Source organism: Amblyraja radiata, chromosome 5 (assembly GCF_010909765.2).
Source record: "Amblyraja radiata isolate CabotCenter1 chromosome 5, sAmbRad1.1.pri, whole genome shotgun sequence".
In the NCBI taxonomy this organism is placed as follows: Eukaryota; Metazoa; Chordata; class Chondrichthyes; order Rajiformes; family Rajidae; genus Amblyraja; species Amblyraja radiata.
In genome coordinates, this window is record NC_045960.1 from 101,679,470 (window position 1) to 101,702,336 (window position 22,867).

Here is a 22,867-nt window from a genome sequence, read left to right on the forward strand (position 1 = left end):
GGCTACGTCGGAAACCTTGGCACTTTCGACAAGAGTAGAGAGTCGTTCAGCTCCTATATGGAGAGAGCGAACATGTTCTTCACGGCAAACTTAATGGTGAAGGAGAGATAGTGACTGAATCAAATAAGACCATTTGCGAACGCATGAAAGCGATTCTGCTCACGGAGAATGGTCCTGAAGTGTACGGCACACTCGTGAATCTCCTCGCGCCCATAAAGGCAAAAGACGTGCCATTCAATGACATTATGAAGAAGTTGGAAGAGCACTTCAACCCAAAGTCTCTGGAATTTGCAGAAAGGTTTAAATTCGGCACTAGAAACCAGAACCAGACTGAGACAATCAATGAGTACATTGTTGCTTTGAAAAACTTTACTTTGCCATCTAACTTTGGAACCTTTCTCAGACATGCACTATACGACAGATTTGTTTGTGGTCTAGTGGATGAACTAATTCAGTCCAAACTCATGAACACTCCAGATCTTACATTCGAGAAAGTATGCAAGATTACCACCACAATGGAGATGGCATCAAACAATGATCGCGAGTTTCGTCCACCACAGACTGCAGTGGCGCTAAACCAAAGCTAAAGTATGGCGGGGAGCCGAGTTCAGCCAGTTGTTATCGTTGCAACAGTAATCACTCATCCCAATTTTGTCTGTTCAAAATGGCCAAGTGCTATAACTGCCAGAAGAAAGGCCATATTGCCTCAGCATGTCGGGTCAAGCTAAAAGCAGGAAACCAACAACCTGCGGGAAACAAGCGACAACACCAGAAAGGAGTTCACAACTTGGAGATGAACCCAGATGGAAATTAACTTGGGTTTTACACCATTTATGCAACCAACATCGATAAGCCTACAACCAGCCAAGGCAAGGACTTTCGAACTAAACTATTGATTAATGAACAGTTAATCGATATATGTATTGACACGGCAGCAGAGACCTGTACGAAACAAAGTTCCCACAGTCACCATTGTTTGAGAGTAAGGTCAAGCTGAGAACCTACTCGGGTGATGTTTTGGAGACAGGACAAATTAACTGTAAAGTTCAGCATAATGGTCAGTCAGTTATACTGCCCATCATAGTGGCCAGCTACAGAAATAAACCAACCCTCCTTGGAAAGGATTGGCTGAGTAGAATAGACTTGGACTGGAAGAACATTTTCAGCGTCGATTTGTCTAAATCACGTTTTGAAAACCTCATAAGCAAACTTGCAGAAATATTGGCCGACAGTTACAACGGGAATAACAGGGTACTCAGCACACATTCGACTTAAGCAAGATGTGAGACCTGTGTATTGTCGACCAAAACCTGTACCATATGCACTAAAGAAACAAGAGGAGGAGAAACTCGACAGGTTGGAGCAGAATGGAGTACTCGTGAAGACAGACCAGAGTAACTGGGCATTGCCAATTGTGGCCGTACCCAAGTTCGACAAAACTGTGCGACTATGCAGTGACTACAAAGTCAGAATCAACCAAGCCATTGACGAATAACAATATCCGTTACCAACCTCGCAAGATCTGTACGCAAGAGTCTTTACTAAACTGGATTTGTCTCACGCTTATACCCAACTCAATGTCGACTAGGAAAGTCAGCGGTACTTGACTATCAACACACATAAGGACTTGTATTCATATACAAAGCTACCCTATGATGTGAAATCCTCCCGAAAATCTTTCAGTCTGTCATGGACAAAATGTCCAACCAGGATGACCTACTGATATTCACAGAGGGCATGGTAGAACATCTGAAAATCCTCGAGCAAGTTCTCACACGACTGAACTGCCGCAATGTCAAACTGCGACAAAGTAAATGTGCATTTGCGCAGTCAGAGGTGGTCTACCTTGGACTCGAAGTAGATGCCAACGGACTTCGACCTGTGAAGGTGAAAGTTGAAACAATAGTGAATGCTCCAAAACCCAACAATGTGTCAGAGCTACGATCATTCCTTGGGATGGTGCAGTTCTATGCACGATTCCTTCCAGATTTAGCAACTGTGCTAAAGCCACTATATCATCTGCTACAAAAAGATGTGAAATGGACGAGGGGAAAGGAACAGCAACGTGCATATGACATCTGCAAGGAAAATTTGACAAGTGACAAACTCCTTGTTTACTACGACACGCGAGATGAAACTTGCTTGTGATGCTTCAAGTTATGGTGTAGGTGCAGTGATCTGCCACGTAATGAATGACGGACAGGAAAAGCCTTTTGCTTTTGCATCCCGCACCCTATCACCGAGTGAGCACACTTATGCACAGATAGAAAAGGAAGCACTCAGCATTGTGTTTGGAATTAAGAAATTCCATCAGTTTCTTCTCAGCAGACCATTCACAATAGTGACTGATCACAAGCCACTACTAGTGATACTTGGTCCCAAGTCAGCAATACCTTCCATGGCGACAGCAAGGATATAGTCCTGGGCAATTCTGCTCTCCCAGTATGACTGCAAGGTTGAGTACAGAAGCTCCAAGTGCAACGCGGTTGCAGATGCATTGTCCCGGTTGCCCCATGAGAACTCTAACGTGGGAAGTGAGAACAATCTACACACTGCAAGTTGTAGATGAAGAGTTTCCAGTGACTGCAACAGAAATTGCAGCAGAAACAGAAAGACACCGTGCTGAAGAGTGTCTATGAACAGACGTTGAACGGTTGGACTGAAATCGATAGTGGATTGAACTCAGTTCTGAAATCAGCGCTGAAGCCTTTCCATAATTGATGCCATGAATTATCATGTGAGCGGGGATGCATTAAGTGGGGTTACAGAGTGGTTGTACTAGTCTTTGAGAAACAAAATTATGAATGAACTTCATGCCGAACATCCTGGCATTGTAATCATGAAGTCAATTGCCAGAGGTTTCGTATATTGGCCTGGTATTGACAGTGACAGAGTCACTGGTGAGCAAATGTAGCGTCTGCCAAAATTGCTGGAGTAAACCACCAAAAACACCACTGCAACCCTGGTCATGGCCAAGTAGACCTTTTCAGAGAGTTCATGTAGATTTTTGTGAAAGGGGTAATGATCACTTTCTGGTACTAGTAGATAGTCATTCCAAACAGCTTGAGGTTAAGCATTTGGGGTCAAGCACAACTATGAAGAAAGCTAAGAATTGATGAAGAGAAGGCTAGGAATATGCCTAAGTCTAGTTCAACCCAATTTGGCCTTGAGAGTTGAGCAAAAACAGTTGTCAAAAACGCCATTTTGACTCCCACAAAATGGAGAGGAAATTCAAGCCAGATGAGCAAGTTCGTGTTCTCAGTCCTCCCAACAAGTCCAATTGAGACAAATGGGATGTTGGGAAAATAGTGGAAGTGTGTGGAACAAAAATATACTTGGTTGGAAATAGGATCAAAAGTGTTCATGTTGTTCAAATGATTCCAGCCAAAGATGAACCAAAAACTGAGCATGAAGTCCTGATCCCTGAATTTTTATCTGAAAGTGAGTTGGAAGAGACCACTGCGATTGAAACACAAAGTTCAGTTAATACAGACAAAGAAACAGATTCCTCTGGTCAAAGTCAGGGTACTAAAACAGAGCCAAACAAGCCTACAGTTGAGTCAACACCTAAACCTGTTACACCTGTTACTGTCAGGCAGAATCCGTAAACCAGTATTCACGTTAGATTTGTAAGTTAAATAACTCACTGCACAAGTAAAATGAAAATGTGTAGATATGCAAAATAAATATATATTGTTTATCATTTAAAATTTCATAAATACAGGATAAGCAATACTGGTTTAAATCAAGCATCACAACAACAAAATTGTAACCGAGTACTTAGATTTAATACTTTAAAAAAAAAAGGAGAGCAGTGTAACGCATTCATACACATTAATGGTGTATGTTAATGAGTTGGTGTTCACTATAAGCAAGGGATGCTCGGTAATAAAACATGTGATGCAGGCAACCAATGTGTAAGTTTAGTTCTTCATTCTGTCATCCGGAATATAACAGACATGGGTCCAGAATGGTGCTAAAATGCTTGCGTTCTCCAGAATAGCCATTGCAAGCAGGAATACCCAATGGACAGTAGGACATGAGACTTGTTGCTACCAACCACTGTTCATATCAGTGAAGATCCAGTGAACACAAGAACATGAGTCTTGTGGCTATTTAATCCTTTCATTATACTTTAATAAACTTAGTTTTGACATTACCTGAAAGTGTTCTTTGTCCATCATTGAACCAAATCCTCGATCCCTGCTTGCATCATTAGAGCATTGTATGCTCAGCCACCTTCAATGGCAGACCGAACATTAGAATCATGAAAAGATAGACACAAAATGCTGAAGTAACTCAGTGGGATAGGCAGCATTTCTGGAGAGAAGGAATGGGTGACGTTTCGGGTCGAGACCCTTCTTCAGACTTCATTCATGAAAGATGCACTTAACTTCAAGTGCATTAACAGTTTTCTAAGGTATTTTCAAAGCCTTACTGAAAGAAAAGCAACATCTCCATCTGGATAAAAACTTGTCCTACTTCAGTTATCTCAGAACCCACAGAACTGGAGTGGAAGCAATCATCTTCAACCGTGAGGAACTGCCTATGGAGTAAATAGTTTCTGTTGCTTCTTCAGCAATTTCTCCAGAATGTAACCATGACTGGACAAAGAATTGAAAAAAAAATCCAAAAATATACATTTGAATCAAAATAATTCCAGAGAATTAATGAAAGCAATTATCATGAAAATAATATTAATAACTAATTGACATACCTACACAATGAAATAAAACAAAGTGTTGAAAGTATTCAAGAGATCATACATCACTTGTGGGGAAGGGAGGGAGGACTTAACATTTTACATCAATGACTGAGCAACGACTTGCAGGTAATTCTCTATCTGACAACTAGAACTCATTTTTAAGTGAAACTAGACTGTGGGACCCGTTGGGTCCCAGTCCCAGTCACACGTGAGGCCTGGTCCCCCCAATGTAACCCGTTCCCCCAAAGCAATATTCCACCACTCGGGGGGGGGGGGGGGGGGGAAGGGGAGTGTGTGGGGGAGGGGGCATGGAGGAGGGGGAGGGGGGTGGTCGCAGCAGACGCAGCTTGTACTCTGCTCACCCCGCACGAGGAGAATGGTGAGTAAGGTGGCAAAAAATAATAGCGCCAAGGGGGATCGTTTTCGTGAAAATTTAAAAACAACGCAAACCGGAAGAGGACAAGATGAGAGTTTTAGTAATAGTATAGATAGAAGATAATGAGAGTATAGGCCAATGTATTCCCATTAGAAAATCATGTCCGAGGAACTCGAGATGTCAAAGAATATTGGGGGTTAGATAGAGTAAAAAGGAAGCAAAAGATGGGTATAAAGAACTGACAGATTTTAACATTTTCAAATCCAATAGGTGATGTGATGGATGAATGCAGGGCAATGAATGTAGTATCTTCATTCAGGAAGGACAGCAGGGGTGTGCTAGGCAACTATAGACTGAATCTAAGATCAGTGGTAGGAAAGTAATTGGAAAATATCATTAGTTTTAGTTTAATTTAGTGGAAACAGGCCACGCCGACCAGCGATCACTCGCACACTAACATTATCTGTGGAATCGCATTAATTTACATTTGAAGAGCCAGGGATTAATCAAAGATGGTTTTACTTTGATTATATCTTTCTTGAATAATTTCTTCCAAACTTGAATAATGTTTGGAAGAAATAACAAAATGCATTGATGTGGGCCATGTAGTTAATGCAACTTCGGTAAGGCCTTTTACAGGGAAACTGTTCCAAAAGGTTAGAGCCCAAAGGATCCTGTGCAATTTGGCACACTGCATTCAAAATTGGCTTGATAATAAGAGTCAGGCTGTGATTGTGTCAGGGTGCTTATGTATTTGTAAGCCGATGACCAGTGCTGTACCATAAGGATCAATGCTGGGACCCTTTTTTATTTTTTATGTGCATGGTAATGTACTTTGGTGCCCAAGAAGAGTAAGGTGACGTGCCTCAATGACTATCGACCAGTAGCACTAACGCCGGTGGTGATGAAGTGCTTTGAGAGGTTGATCATGGAGCAAATCAACTCCTACATCGACAAAAACCTGGACCCACTGCAGTTCGCGTACCGCCACAACAGATCAACGGTGGATGCGATCTCGCTGGCCCTCCACTCCGCACTGGACCACTTGGACAACAAAAACTCATATGTCAGGCTGTTATTCATTGATTACAGCTCGGCATTTAACACAATCATCCCCTCCAAACTGGTTACCAAACTCGCAGAACTGGGTCTCTGCGCTTCCCTCTGCAACTGGATCCTCGACTTCCTCGTCCACAGACCACAGTCTGTTCGTATTGGTGGAAATGTGTCAGCCTCAATAACAATCAGCACGGGAGCACCTCAAGGCTGCGTGCTCAGCCCCCTGCTGTACTCACTCTATACCCATGACTGCGTAGCGAACCACAGTGCGAACTCCATCATCAAGTTCGCTGACGACACCACTATTGTGGGGCGTATCACTGATGGGGATGAGTCAGAGTACAGAAGAGAGATCGAGCAACTGTCCATATGGTGCCAGCGCAATAACCTGGCCCTCAACACCAGCAAAACCAAGGAACTGATTGTGGACTTTGGAAGTAGGAGGGGGACCCACAGCCCCATTTATATCAACGGGTCGATGGTTGAATGTGTCAAGAACTTCAAATTCCTGGGGGTGCACATCTCTGAAGATCTTTCCTGGTCCGAGAACACTAACGCAATTATCAAAAAAGCTCATCAGCGCCTCTACTTCCTGAGAAGATTACGGAGAGTCGGATTGTCAAGGAAGACTCTCTCTAACTTCTACAGGTGCACAGTCGAGAGCATGCTGACCGGTTGCATCATGGCTTGGTTCGGAAATTTGAGCGCCCTGGAGAGGAAAAGACTACAAAAAGTAGTAAACACTGCCCAGTCCATCATCGGCTCTGACCTTCCTTCCATCGAGGGGATTTATCGCAGTCGCTGCCTCAAAAAGGCTGGCAGTATCATCAAAGACCCACACCATCCTGGCCACACACTCATCTCCCTGCTACCTTCAGGTAGAAGGTACAGGAGCCTGAAGACTGCAACAACCAGGTTCAGGAATAGCTACTTCCCCTCAGCCATCAGGCTATTAAACCTGGCTCGGACAAAACTCTGATTATTAGCAACCACTTTCTGTTATTTGCACTACCAGTTTATTTATTCATGTGTGTATATATTTATATCATGGTATATGGACACATTTATCTGTTTTGTAGTAAATGCCTACTATTTTCTGTGTGCTTAAGCAAAGCAAGAATTTCATTGTCCTATACAGGGACACATGACAATAAACTCACTTGAACTTGAACCTATGGAGTTAGGACTTATACAATGAATGATAGGACCCAAGGGAATATTGAGGAATAGAATGACCTTGGTGTACAAGTCCAATGATCCCTGAAGGTGGCAGCAAAGGTAGATAAGATACTTGCCCATGCTTGTTGGAACACAGAATATAAGAGCAGGGAGGTTATGTTACAACTCTATAAAACACTGATTGAAGTCACTACATGATGAAAAGAATGTGATGCACTGGAGTGGGTGCAGAGAAGATTTACCCGCGATAAACCATTTCAGTTATGTGGAGAGACTGCACAGGCAGATGTTTCTGCAGGACAGAGAAGGTTGATGGGGATCTGATTAGAAGTAAACAACAGTTGATAGCAGTGGTATAGATAGAGTGGTGAGAAACCTTTGCTCACTTTTGAGAGGGCATTGGGTTAGAGTAAGAGGGTAAGAAGTTTAGAGAGAATTTGAGAGTGATTTCTTTCATCCAGAGAATTGTTGTAATCAGGAATATACTGCCTGAGTTGGTACTCTCATAAAATTACCAAGTACAAAGTACCAAGACGAGCATTTGAATCATCAAGGCATAGAGGGCTACAGACCAAGTGCTGGAAAATGGTATAGATGAATATTTGATAGTTTGCAGACATTGTGTACCGAATTACGCCATGATACTTAATTGAATTTCATAACTAGTTTGTTACAAGAGCCATAGAAAATCAGATTGTGTAGACAATCAAGTATGGAATTCTTTAAAAGGATAATTTGTTTGAAATAGAATACAATTAAAACTATATACTGGAATTATTTTTGTATCATTTAAGACTTACCTACTGTCCAAATTCAAATTATCAACCATTTAGTGTTTTCTGTTTGAATGCCATGTAAGGCATGTAAAAGAATTAGAAATTAAAATAATGTCCACACACTGGCCCCAAACTCCACTTACTGCAATGAGCGGAGTTACTTCGAGCAAATTAAATACATTTGGTGAAAGCTTGGATATTAAGTTTAGTTTTGTTTATAAATACAGTGTGGAAACAGACCCTTCAGCCCACCGAGTCTAGCGCCAACCATTGATCATCTGCACACTAGTTCTATCCCAAATGCTAGGGGCAATTTACAGAAGCCAATTAATCTACAAAACTGCACGTCTTTGGAATGTGGGAGGAAACCAGAGCACCTGGAGAAAACCCACCTGGTTACAGGGAGAACGTACAAACTTCGTACAGATACACCCGTGGTCAGGATCGAACCTGTATATCTTACGCTATAAGGTAGCAACTGTACCCTTGCATGACTGCCACCCTTCAGCTGAGCTGAGTTGAAATTTTAATTTATGGATGCAGAAGTTGTGAGAACTGTTCTGAGTACAAGATTAATGTCACAGGGAAGGGAGACATCTTTAACTTCATGAATTTATTACTAGATGATTACCTGATCTCCCCATAAAAGGGAAAGGTAAGCAATGTGAATGAAAATAAAATCAGCAGAACAGTATCTTTTACTTATTAAGTTATTGTTATTAATGCTGAATCAAGTGGAATTATACTAAATTCCATACCAAGATTTATTGCTTACATGCATATTGATATTAATTTTGGTATATCCACAAGAGGTAAAAGTTAATAAGCATTATAATTTGCTGCTTAAGGAGCAGTGAAGTTGTTAGCAGCTCCTGGAAACTAAAATTATGAGCTGATGTTAAATAAATTATTCAATTTACAACAGTATGGGCCAAGCTTGGAAAAATTTCTCATGGGATTTTAACATATCCCTTCCCTGTTTAATGTCCTAATAACAGCAGAGTAAACATTTTGGAGAGATGAATTGGAAGATGCTGTGATGTATAACATTGATTTATGACCTCCTAACTTTAACCTTGATAGTGCAATTCGCATACTTTGGACTGTAACTGCAACAACATGAAATTGATTAATATCTTTTCAACTATAAGAATGCATTCTCTTGCATTAAAAACGATTTACTGACCTCTGTTTGCAAAGTATTCCATCATGCTTCCCATACACATTGGTTTCAGCTTGTATCTACAAACTATGAAATGGAGGTCTTGTTTAAGAAAGAACTGCAGATGCAGGAAAAATCGAAGGTAGACAAAAATGCTGGAGAAACTTAGCGGGTGAGGCAGCATCTATGAAGCGAAGGAATAGGTGACGATTCAGGTCGAGACCCTTCTTCAGTCTCCAATCGATGGCGAATATGATGTATTTAAATTTAAAATTCAGACAAATCATAGAAGAAAAATGTGTCACGTTTCTGCTCTACAAACGTGTTAGCATTATAACGTTTCCTTTAGACAATAACTCATTATATATCAATCAGTACTGCATCACAATGCTGATGTGATTTCTGCAGTATTCTTCAAGGTTATTGGGGAGGACAGAAGCTTCTGGTAAAGGAGGTAATGTGTTGGCATGGATAGAAATTGACTGGCAAACAGAATGCAGAGAATAGCCATAGATCAACCTTTTTCTCATTGGCAGGATGAAACAAGTTGAGGGATCAATTTGGGCCTCAACCTTATACGATTTATCCAAATGACGGATGAATGTACACAAGGTATGCTTGCTGAATTTTCTGATTATATGTAGGAAAGCAAATAACCACAAAGGGATGTAAATGGGTCAATTGGTGGAAAAGGTCTAGAAAATTGTCCATTTTGGCAGAAAAATAAAAAAGGGGATCAAGGTAGAAGCGTTCACGTCGCGATCCCTGTCAAGTAATATCACCAAATTACTTGCGAATTCTACCAAACACTTTGAAGCCAAGCCGAAAGACAAATGATGTCCAGAAGCCCAACAAATGGCAGAAGCCCATCAGCCCGGAACAGGAAGAGAGGCCAACACCCGCCCCCAAGGCCGGCTTTGACCATCATATCTCTAAATGTTGAAGGACTGTCTGCAACTAAAGAAGAACTTGTTGCCCAACTCTGCAGAGAGCATCAGTGTGATATTCTCTGCCTCCAAGAAACTCACCGTGGACCCAAACATCCCCGCCCTCGAGTGGAAGGCATGACCACCCTCATTGAAAGACCACATGAGAAACATGGAAGCGTCATGCTTGCAAAAATCGGGACAACCATCGAATCAACATCAAAGAGCGATGAAAACAACATTGAGATCCTAACCGCTGAGCTCAGAGGAATTACCATCACCTCCGTCTACAAGCCACCTCCCACACCTTTCCTGATGCCAGAAATACCATCATCTGGGAAACCAAGGATAGTGATTGGAGACTTCAACAGCCACAGCTCACAATGGGGTTACGCCGGAAACAACGCTGATGGAGATGCAGTGGAAGCATGGGCCGAAACCAACCAGCTCTACCTGATCCATGATGCCAAACAACCAAAGTCCTTTAATAGCGGGCGATGGAAAGCCGGCTACAACCCTGATATCGCGTTTGTCAGCCATAGCATCTCTGGATTGGGCAAGAAGCTGGTACTGAAGCCACTTCCAAAAACCCAACACCGCCCCATTGGCCTTACAGTCAATGCTGCAGTCACCCCAGCCACAGTTCCTTTCCAGAGAAGATTCAACTTTGGGAAAGCGAACTGGCCTGGTTTCCAAGAAGATCTTGAAGGGAAGATCGCCCACCTTCCAGCGGACCCCAAAAACTATCAAATCTTCACCAAGTTAGTGCACCAGGCAGCCCGGAAGAACATCCCGAGAGGCTGCCGCACTCAATACATCCCCGGCCTTGACACTCCAAGCAGCGAACTATATGAGCAATACCAACAGCTCTACGAATCTGACCCCTTTGCTGAAAGCACCATGGAAGTAGGTGAGAGACTCATGACCTCCCTATCAGAATGCCGCCAGCGGAAATGGCAAACTCTACTGGAGACAACTGATATGGCAAAAAACAGCAAAAAGGCATGGAGCCTCATCCGAAAAATCAGCAATGACCCATCAACACCAACACATCAACAGTATACCACCACGGCCAACCAAGTTGCGCATCAGTTGCTGCTCAACGGGAAATCCACCACCAAACAGCCAAGACCAAAGGCAGACCGACTTCAGCACTCCCAAAACACCGGACTGACTGAGCCGTTCTCCCTTGAAGAGCTCAATATCAGCATCAAAGCCCTCAAGACTGGCAAAGCCATCGGCCTGGACAATATTTTCACAGAGGAGATCAAGCAGTTTGGACCTCTGACACGGAAGTGGGTCCTTGAGCTGATGAACAACTGCATGCTGACAAGAAACATCCCAAAGATCTGGAGGAAAACCAAAATCATCGCTCTTCTAAAACCCGGTAAAGATCCAGCATATGCAAAGAGCTTCCGCCCAATCTCCCTGCTATGCCACCCGTACAAGCTGTTTGAGCGCCTGATCCTCAACAGGTTTGCCCCAGCCGCTGAACCAGCCATCATCCCTCAACAAGCTGGATTCCGACCTGGCAAATCCACAACAAGTCAACTTCTGAATCTCACACAGCACATTGAAGACGGGTTCCAGAAAGGACTGGTGACAGGAGCCGTCTTTGTTGATCTGTCTGCCGCGTATGACACTGTGAACCACCGCCTCCTCCTAAAAAAGATCTTGGAGAATACCAAAGACCTGGCACTCACGGACCTCATCGGAGCCCTCCTGAAAGATAGGCGCTTCTATGTTGTCCTTAACAACAAGCAAAGTCGCTGGCGACGACAACGGAATGGCTTGCCTCAAGGTAGTGTGCTGGCTCCACTACTATATAACATCTACACCAATGACCAGCCAATGGACCAGAACACTGAGCGGTTCATCTACGCCGACGACCTCTGTGTAACATCCCAAGAGAGTACGTTTGAAGCTGTAGAAGCGAATCTCACCTCATCCCTAGATGAGCTACACCTCTACTACGAGCGCAACCACCTACACGCAAACCCTGCGAAGACCCAAGCCTGCTCGTTCCATCTCAGGAACCGGGAAGCAAACAGACCCCTTAACATCACATGGTCTGGAACACCTCTTGGGCACTGCACCAACCCTGTCTACCTCGGTGTAACACTGGATCGCACTCTCTCCTATAAGGAACACGTCAAAAACACCAAACTGAAAGTTAACTCCCGAAATAACATCCTCCGGAAGCTGACCAACTCCAAATGGGGAGCCACAGCACACACATTAAGATCTACTGCTCTGGCCCTGTGCTACTCCTCTGCGGAGTATGCGTGTCCTGTTTGGGAGAGATCATCCCATGCCAAGAAATTAGACCCAGCGTTGAATAACACCTGCCGCTCAATCACTGGCTGCCTGAAGCCCACCAACATAAACAACCTGCACCTCCTCGCTGGCATTGCCCCTGCTGATGTGAGACGGGAAGCCGCCAGCCGAGTAGAGATGACCAAGGCCACCAGTGATGAACGCCACCTCCTCTATGGACGTGTACCCCCGGCCCAACGGCTGAAGTCCAGGAGAAGCTTTCTCAGCCATGTCCAGCCCCTAATAACATCACGGGAAGAAACCAGACTCCAACTATGGACAAAAAGGCTTGAGGACGACCCCCCTCCTACTGACATGGGTATCCCTCCTTCTGAAGCCCTCCCTCCGGGCTCAGAAGCACCATGGGTCCAGTGGAAGACGCTCAACCGCCTGAGAACAGGAACAGGGCGATCAAAAGCTGCCATGGCCAGATGGGGCTATGAAACTGGCCAAACCACCTGTGAATGTGGAGAAGAGGACCATACAATGCAGCACTGCCTTGTCTGCCCCCTACTACCCAACCAGTGCAGCTCAAAGGATCTTGCAGTGTTCAACAAAAACGCAAAGGACTGTGTAAAGGAATGGGAAACTGTCATATAGTCAACCAGCTTCAAAGACTCGAAAAGAAAGAAGAAGGTGGAAAAGGTCTAGAAAATTGTCCATTTTGGCAGAAAAATAAAAAAGCACCTTTAAATTGAGAGAGATTGCACACATCTGAGTCGGAGAGGGATCTGTACATGATCTGTGAAAGGCTAGGATTCTGCTGTAGCAAGTAATTAGGATAAGTAGCAGAATAATATTATTTATTACTAGGGGTATTGAATACGAACATTGGGAGATTGTGCTTCAGATAGTGTTTCTTAATGAATGATATTAATACACTGAAAACAATTTAGAGATGGCTTATGAGACTAATACCTGGAATGGGCAGCTGGTCTTATGGGGATAGGTTGGAGTTTGTATTTTCTGAAGTTTAGAGGACTTGATTGAAACATGAGAATCTGCAGGGTCTTAACCTGGTGAATTTGGGGGGGAAATTCCCTTATAAGATAATCTAAAACAATTGCTTACTGTTTAAAAATAATAAAAAATATGCCCATTCAAGACTTTTTTCTCTCAGGTGGCCTTGAACCTTTAGAACTTGTTTTCTCAAATGCCATAGAAAGCAGAGTCTAAAAGATTCTGGATGTGTGTAGAATACTTTGCACAAAAGGACAATGCTTGCTGTATTGTCATGGTATATGGAAACACAAAAGATTGCAAATGATCAGATCTGGAGCAAAAAGAAACTGCTGGAAGAACACCAAAGAAAGTGCACCAAAGTGATGGCTATTGCGCATGCATAGTCTGACCCATCAGATTGAATGCATAAGATAACTAGGAGCTTGGAGGATTTTATCACACAACCCTTGCAATTAGAGAACAAGAGTGCATTATTAGATACATAGACAATAGGTGCAGGAGTGAGCTATTCGGCCCTTCGAGCCAGCACCGCCATTCAATGTGATCATGGCTCATCACAATCAGTACCCCATTCCTGTCTTCTCCCCACACCCCTTGATTCCGCTAGGCCTAAGAGCTCAATCTAACTCTCATTTGAATGCATCCAGTGAATCTGCCTCCACTGCCTTCTGAGGCAGAGAATTCCACAAATACACAAGACGGATATACTAACTCTGGGAGGATATTGGCTGCTACTAACATTTTGAACTATATAAAACACAAGCTCGGCCATAGCTATAGCACCAACTATTGAAAGAATATGAGAGTTTTGGAGAGATAATGTACAAAGATGTTGCTTGGGCTAGAAAATTATAGTTATGAGGAGAGACCAACGAGACTGGGCTTGATTTCTTTGGAACAAAGGAAACCGAGCAGGGATTTAATTGAAGCAAATTTGAAAAATTCTGAGAGGCCAAGGAACATTTGTCTTTATTATAAGGGGAATGGAATATAAAAGTAGAGGTGTTATATAATTGTACTAATTAGTCCAAATATCCTGCGCTCTTCCCACACTTACGTGATTTTTCCCTTCAGCTATTAATCTAGTTTCTTTACTTTCCTTACTTTCCTTCAGAAATTATACTTAGTTTCTAGATTAATAGCTGAAGGGAAAAATCCAACCCGCATTGTCCTATATAGTTTTTCTGCAAGAACATTCTAATTTAAGTAAAATCTGTTCATTCCCAATTCCCCTTACACTGGAACCTGTTCCAGTATCTGGGAATCTGAAACACTCCCTTTTACAAGTGTGTGTCCATCCTGCAACTATTTTAATCTTCTGGTCATTACTTTGGCAGTGGGATATCTCAAGTGAAATGTTAAACACTTAAAGTTCAATAGTCAAGGGTTCTTATCTGTAACAGATCCCAATACTTCCAGCTATCAGTAATTACATCAGATCCAGTGCATCAGTAAAGCTTTGCATCAAGTCATGTAGTTTCCAATTTCCTTCTTGAGGAAGCTTGGGCCTATTTACGTAGCAGAATTCCTTTGCTCATGTTATTGCTTTGGAAGCACTTGATAGTAACATATGTGCCTAAAGTTTAGAAAATATACATTTCCTCAGCATTTAATTGAGACAGCACAACATGGATAGCGAGGAAGGATATCCAACACTGCAGCAGAATATAGATCCAATGGAAAGTTGGAAAGAGTGTCAGCAGATGGAATTTAATCCCAACAAGTGCAAGGTGATGCATTTTGCAAAGTCAAATAGGAATAGGACATGGGGCGTTAAGGAATGCTGATGAACAGAAATACCTTGTAGTTCAAGTTCCTAGTTCCCTCAGAGCAACAGGAGCAACACCGATAGATATGGAGGTGAAGAAGACAGATGGCAAGCTGGCCTTCATGGATCAGAGCATAGAATTTAAAATTTGGGACATCATTCTGTAAATTTACAAATTCTATTAAGATGCTCTTGGACTATTTTACGACATGTTGTGTGCAACACTGGAGGAAGAATATGGTTGCGCTGGAGATGTTGCCTGCATTTGAGGAGTTTAATTATGGGAATAGGCAAAGCTTGATTAGATAGGCTAGGCTTGCTTTCTTTCCCTAGCGCAGAGGAAGCTGAGTAGTGACCTGATATAAGTATTAAAAAAAAATACAAGGCATAGGTAGGAAAGGTAGTCACAACCTTTTTGCCATGGTAGAGGTATCAAAAACAAGAGGACGTAAGTTTAAGGTGAAAGGTAGGAGGGTAAAGAAGATTTGAGGAGAAAGATTTTTTTATACAGATTGGTTGATATTTGAAACTTGATGCCATAGGAGGTGGTGGAATCAGATATAATGATTACATTTAAGGGACATGTAGGCAGCACCTAAATAAACTAGACAAAGAAGGATACAGACCTAATACAGGAAAAAGGGATTAATAAAAAGGTCAGCAAGGATGTGGCGGCTTGAAGGGGTCATTTATTAGCTGTACAACTCTATGACTATGAACATTTAATTCCATTTTCCATAACACAGCTAAATACATCTGGATCAAACCAGTGACTGCTGCGAAAAGGCAGCTGACAACCAGAGAAAGACCTAGTGATGGCCTGGAGAGACTGCTGACCGGAGGGAATAGACCTCACCGGGGCTGGCATGGGCTAGCTCCTCATGCCAGCACGATCCATCGCTAATCAGTGTTTTGGATCCACCCATATATTGCTACGAAAAAGACAAGACGAGAATACCCCTTGAGTCTGCGAGAGTGGGGGTGCAAGATGACTCATCGACAGACCTAGGAACGGAATCGACTGAATATTACAACTAGCACAGCAATTGACAGAGCAGCAGAACCGGCAGGACATAAACTACGAAGTTGTATCTGTGGCTGGGAAAAGATAACATCAGAGAAGGGTCGCAAGATCCACCAGGGCAGGATAAAGTGCCTGAGAGAGCTTGGTGTGGGGCCTCGCATTGACCATTACTTTCTAAGAGGTAGGCCAAATCAGTCGAGTGAAGCCAAGTGGCAGGATAACCACCACAGTCCACAGGGTATCAGCACCCCAGGCGAAGCTCAACCAAGTACAGTCCCACCAACGGACAAGAGTCCAGAGCCCAACCAGCCACAGTCAGCGGTAGAGAGGAAGATGGAAGGGAAAAAGCCTCAAATCTTGTGGCCTAAATCCTGCCAGAGGAAAGAGTGGGAGACCGTTAACGCTGACCTCGTCCATCTTCTGGAAGGATTGAAGGGATGTGTGGAACAAAAACGGGAAGATGGGAGACACCATAAACAACTATGAGGCGGAGAGATTTGGGGTGAAGGTCATGAGGACACAGAAGGAACCAGCACTCCAGTACAAGTCCAGGAGGCAGCAGGAGATCAAAAGACTGGTGAAAGAAAGGTGGGAGCTGAGAAAACAGTGGAGGAAGGCCACAGAGGCAGAAAGGAAAGGACTCGAGGCACTGCAGGCAGAAATAAAGCAGCGCCTGGCAATCCTGCGAAGAGCAGAATGCCTGAGAAAGCAACACAAGAAGAAAGAACAGGCGAGGCCAAGTTTCTACAGAGATTCATATAAGGTTGTCAAAAGCCTCTTTGTCAAGGAGAAGAGCGGGATCCTGAGAGTACCTGTAAGGGAACTGGAGGAGCACCTGAGGAAGACGTACTCTGACAACCTGAGGCATGAGCCAGTCACCATTCCAGATGACATGCCACCTATCCACCCAACTGAGCACCAGATGGACATAAGGCCTCCTACATGGAAGGAGGTGGAGAATACAGTCAAACGGGCAAGAACAGCATCAGACCCAGGGCCCAATGGCATTCCATACAGGCTCTATAAGAACACCCCTGGTGCCCTGATATACCTGTGGAAGTTAATGAAAGTGGCATTGGGGAAAGGAATCATACCTAAGGCATGGCGAAGGGCAGGAGGGAATTTAATTCCCAAAGAAAATAACTCCTCAATTCCGCCAGATCAGCCTTCTGAATGTGGAAGGAAAGATCTTCTTTGGTGTTGTGGCCCAAAGACTCTCAGCATTTTTGCAGAGCAACAACTTCATTGACACATCAGTGCAGAAAGCAGGGATACGTGGTTTCTCAGGATGTCTGGAACATGCAAACGTCATCTGGCACCAGATACAAACTGCCAAGAAGGAAAAGAGAGATCTGCATGTGGTTTTCTTAGATCTTGCCAATGCCTTTGGTTCGGTGCCTCATGAGACTCTTTGGGCAGCTTTTAACTTCTTCCAGGTCCCAGAGGTCATCACAAAACTGGTAAAAGCTTACTTCCAGGGCCTCCAGTTCTGCGTCACAACACAGGACAACACCACCGCCTGGCAGCACCTTGAGGTAGGCATAATGGCAGGCTGTACCATTTCTCCTCTGGTTTTCACCATGGCAATGGAGCTCATCATTTGAGCATCACGATGGGTGGTCGGAGGGGCCTGTCAAAAGCCTCGGGCGATGGTACACCGCACACCTCAAGCATGCAGAGCAGGTGGAACAACTCAGGCAGGATACAATCAAGCAAATCAACAACACTGCTCTCACAGGGAAGCTGAAGCTTTGGTGCCTTCAATTCGGTCTACTGCCCCGACTCATGTGGCCAATTACCATCTACGAGGTCACTTTATCCCATGTCAACCAGCTAGAGAGACTGGTGAACTCACAAGTGAGGAAGTGGCTTGGGCTACCGAGATGCCTCAGCAGCATAGGGCTCTATTGGAATGGAGCCTTCTCACTGCCAGTCTCAAGTCTGGTGGAGGATTACAAATGTGCCAAAGTGGGGCTGGACATGACACTAACAGAATCCCGGGACCCAATAATAAGAGGTGTCGCTCCAACCCTAGCAACAGGGGTGAAATGGACTCTAGCAGCAGTGGTACTGGACGCAAAATCCGCCCTCTGACACCGGGACATAGTGGGCCATGTACAACAAGGCCGAGGGGGCTTTGGCCTGGGAGCAATGAAACCTACCTGGCAAAAGGCTACTCAGCTGAACACTGGTGGAGGAGGTGCGCCACCAGGAAGAAGCAGCCAGGTGTGCCAAAGCCATATCCCAAGCCAAACAAGGCCGCTGGATGAGGGGGATGGCGTTGAGAGGAGAAAGATCACATGGAGAGAGCTGTGGAGCATGGAGTCAAATAAATTAAATGAAATTTCTTTATTTATATAGCACATTTTTAGTCAACTTGCATTGACCCCAAAGTGCTTCACATAATTACATCCACACACACAGGCAAAGGTGGGTGGTGTCTTGCCCAAGGACACACACAGGCAAAGGTGGGTGAAGTGTCTTGCCCAAGGACACAGCGACAGTATGCACTCCAAGCGGGATTCGAACCAGCTACCTTCCGGTTGCCAGCCGAACACTTAGCCCATTGTGCCATCTGTCGTCCCAATTGAACTTCATTATCAGAGCCACATATGACGTCCTTCCCTCTCCCACAAACCTAAATCTTTGGCTGGGAGAGGATCCAGCCTTCCCCCTGTGTGTAGTTCCAGCAAACCTCAAGCACATCCTGGTCGGTTGTAAGACCAGCCGAACACAAGGCAGATACACCTGGTGACACAACCAGGTGCTGAGGTGTTTGGCAGCTGAACTTGAGTGCAAGAGAGTTACCACCAACACCATGCCTATCAATGCCCAGATAACATTCCTGCAAATACCATCCTTCATCCGGGAAGGAGAGAAACGGAGGACTAACCCCTCACCTCTCAACTCATGCCCACTGAACGCAGCCAGGGACTGGGAAATGCTTGCTGACCTAGGCCAGAGGCTTTCGTTCCCAGTTGAAATCGCAGCTACCAACCTGCGACCAGACCTCGTTCTCTGGTCCAACTCCTGTCGGCGTGTTTTCATCATTGAGCTGGCGGTCCCATGGGAGGAGGCTGTGGACGAGGCTTATGAAAGGAAAAAGCTTCGATATTCAAACCTTGCAGTAGAGTCAGAGGAGAGAGGTTGGAGTGTAAGGGTGTGTCCAGTGGAGGTGGGGTGCAGGGGCTTTGTAGCCAGTTCCACCGCAAGGCTCCTGAAGGAAGTAGGAGTCAGAGGGCAGGCACAAAGGAGGGCAATAAAAGAACTTGCCAATGCCGCCCAATGGAGCAGTCACTGGCTGTGGCTGAAGAGAAAAGATGCTGTCTGGGCTGCCACGTGACCATCTAGAGGCTAACTATAAGACGCACACCCAGGTCTGATCACCCTGCGGTGAGCCTGCCTCGACTGAGGGTGTCTTGTGATAAAAGGCCGAAACACCCAGTGACGTTGAAGTACACAACTGAAGATGTGTCTGATTGGTAGCAAAATCACCTAGTGGTTATCCCCAAGAATGTCAATTGTAGTGAAAAATCTTAGGGATTGTAACATCCAGTCCTACTAATCAATCTAAGATTTAAAAACAACTGAATTTAATAATATTGATGACTAGAAACCAGTCATTAGAACCAACTTGTCTATGTTATACCTGATTCTTCTCCCAGCCCTTTTTTTAATCTATAGAGTGGCATACCTCATTGTCCTTTTCTTTCTGTTTATTTATATTTAGATGTATTCATTTAATTACTCTTTAAAATGGATGTGCCTTGGAAGGAGCATGCCATAGATTTTTCCAAAATGATAGGCGGAATTAATAGAAGAGATTATAGATTCTCTGGAATTAAATAGAATGCTGATTTGATTGAAAGATACGTAGAGAAAAGCTATTGCTGCAAGTTGGTTTGTCCAGGACTGTGAGGCCTGGTCTAATTATTAGGGTTAAATGTTTCCGGACTGAATTTAGTAACCATCACTGCACGCAAAAGTGCCATTGAAATTTAAAACATATTTTTGCAAATACCTCACTGAATGGCATTACAAACCTTGTCTATCCTAAATGGTAACAATTTTCATACTGTCACCACTTTGAAAGTAAAGTACATTCTCTTGATGTTCCTGTTGAATTCATTACCTTATATTTCTGGATCTTGGATCTAGTCTCCCATAAAAATCCTTTCATAAATTTGAAGACCTTTATTTAGTTAGCTCTCAGTCTGGTCTGGCTCCTAGATTTGGTTTCCTATAAAAATCTTTTCATAAATTTGAAGACCTTTATTTAGTTATCTTTCATCCTGCTGGCTCCTAGATTTGGTTTCCCATAAAAATCCTTTCATAAATTTGAATACCTTCACTTAATTATCTCTCAGCCTGTTCTGTTCAAGAGAAAGATGTCCCAGCCTACTCATTCTTCCGGTGGTATGTTCCAGCTATATTATCAACTTTAAAATATATCCATTTGTGTCAGGGGAGGATCTACTATGAAGCTAATGAAGCTTAAGCTTCAGGGCCCCTAATCCCAGAGGGGCCTCAGAAGCGACTTTAGTCCAGATATTCTACTGATTTAAATCAGAATTCCAATTTTTTTGTTTTCCTAGAAATGAATCTGATTTTTCACCTCGACTAAACTCCTCGCCTCGACTACACCTCACACTTAAACCTCTAAAATCATTAACTGCGCCTCGACTAAACCTCCCACCTCACATCTATTCCCCACCTCGACCAATCACCAACTCTCTCCCACTCCCGCGGGAAGGGGCGGCGCCCACCGGGGGCGGTGTGGGGGGTGGGGCTCGGGCTCGATGTCAACGTAAGCGCGCGTGCGCCCCTCCCCTCCCACCGGCTCTCTCGGGCAAGGTGCCTGTGCCCTTCTCAGCCCCATCCCCCTGGTTGGAGCCGCTCCGCTCACGTGTGGCGCCACCAACGGCCGGGAGAGGGAGGGGGCTATAAATTGCGGGAGTGGGAGAGAGGCGGCGATTAGTCGAGGTGCGGATTAGGTGTGAGGTGGAGTTTAGTCGTGAGGTGGTAAGTTTAGTTAAGTGAAGGTGTGAGGTGAGGTGTGACGTTTATTTGAGGGGCGAGGTTTATCGAGGTACGGTTTAGGTATGAGGAGAGGTTTGGTAGTGAGGTATCGACGAGACGAGGGCTTATTGAGGCGAGGGGTTTAGTCGAGGTGTAGGTGTGAAGTGGGTGTCTGAGCTCAGGAAGGGAGACAGAGGTGCCGCTGAAGGAGATGAGACCACTGCCTTCTGTGGCAGAGGATTCCACAAATTCACAACTCTGGGTGAAAACGTTTTTTCTCATCTCAGTGCGAGGCAAACAGACATTTCAAGTAACATATTTTTGTAAAGATTTTTTTAGCTGTATGAGGCCATTTATTGAAACATACACGATTATTAAGGGTTTGGTCACGCTAGAGGCAGGAAACATGTTTCCAACGCTGGGAGAGTCCAGAACTAGGGGCCACAGTTTAAGAATAAGGGGTAGGCCATTTAGAACAGAGATGCGGAAATACTTTTTCACATAGAGAGTTGTGAATCTGTGGAATTCCTCAGAAGGCAGTGGAGGCCAATTCTCTGGATGCTTTCAAGAGAGAGATAGATAGAGCTCTTAAAGATAGCAGTCAGGGGATATGGAGAGAAAGCAGGAATGGGGTACTGATTGTGGATGATCAGCCAACCTTTGAGTTGGCTCAAAGGGCCGAATGGCATTCTCCTGCACCTAGTGTCTGTTTCATGAAATATATATATTTTGGGGTTATTTTACAGCTTGTGAGTTAGAAAACTTCTAAGCTTCTGTTATGTAAACTACCAGCAGAAAGCTTGAGAATCACTTTCAATTTATTGAAAATGCAGGCGCTTCAGGGGGCCTAGCCAGCCTCCTGGACCCCCGGCCAATGCTTCCTACTATTGTTCTGGAGGTGAATATCCTGCTTAGTCCACATTGCTTAAACATTTTGGGTCTACTGTATGAGAAAGAGTTTTTAAATAATAATATTAATATTATAGTGTAATTCAATACAAAATAATAGTTAAAATAAAAATTAAAAAGTTATTAAAGTATCATGTAGGCTAGCCGTAAACGAAAAAACATTCAAATTAAGGTTGTTTCATTCTAAATATATTTAATATAAAATATTTCTAAATAATTTAAAGCACCATTAACATTTACGACAGAAATTAAAATTTGTGGTGATTTATCTGCCATTGAAGAAGATAACAGTGGTTACCCAGACCTCGTTGCTAGTTGCAAAGGGGCCCCCATAACAGTTCAAGCTTCAGGGCCCTAAATATGTTGGTCCGCCACTGATTGATCTAGTGTACCCACTTTGTATCCCCATTTACATTTATTTTGTCAACACAATGCAGATCAGTCTGCCTTAAAATAAATCAAAGCAAAAATATTCTAATTTCTCTGGAATTGAAACGAATGCTGACTTGATTGAAGGACTCATAGAGAAAAGTTATCTCTGAATGTTGGGTTTCCAGGACTGTGGGGCTTGGTCTACCAATTAGAGTCCTGTGTTTCAGTTGATTATGTGCAAGGCAGTAGAGATTTAGAACTATTTTCTGCAAATAGTAGCTGGTGCTTCGTTAATTTTAAATCTGCGATTGAT

General features: G+C 43.8%; 1 protein-coding gene across 3 annotated transcripts in view; it reads right to left on the bottom strand.

Annotated features, from left to right (window-relative positions):
- Positions 1 to 11,848, bottom strand: part of lmbrd1 (LMBR1 domain containing 1) — a 182,635-nt gene extending 170,787 nt beyond the window's left edge. For 2 of the 3 annotated variants that reach the window (XM_033021890.1, XM_033021892.1), the window contains exon 1: positions 11,837 to 11,848. The gene's annotated coding sequence lies outside the window, so the exon portion shown is untranslated. The remainder of the gene's footprint in view (positions 1 to 11,836) is intronic. The other variant, XM_033021891.1, reaches the window with a different exon arrangement.
- Positions 11,849 to 22,867: the final 11,019 nt, after the last annotated feature.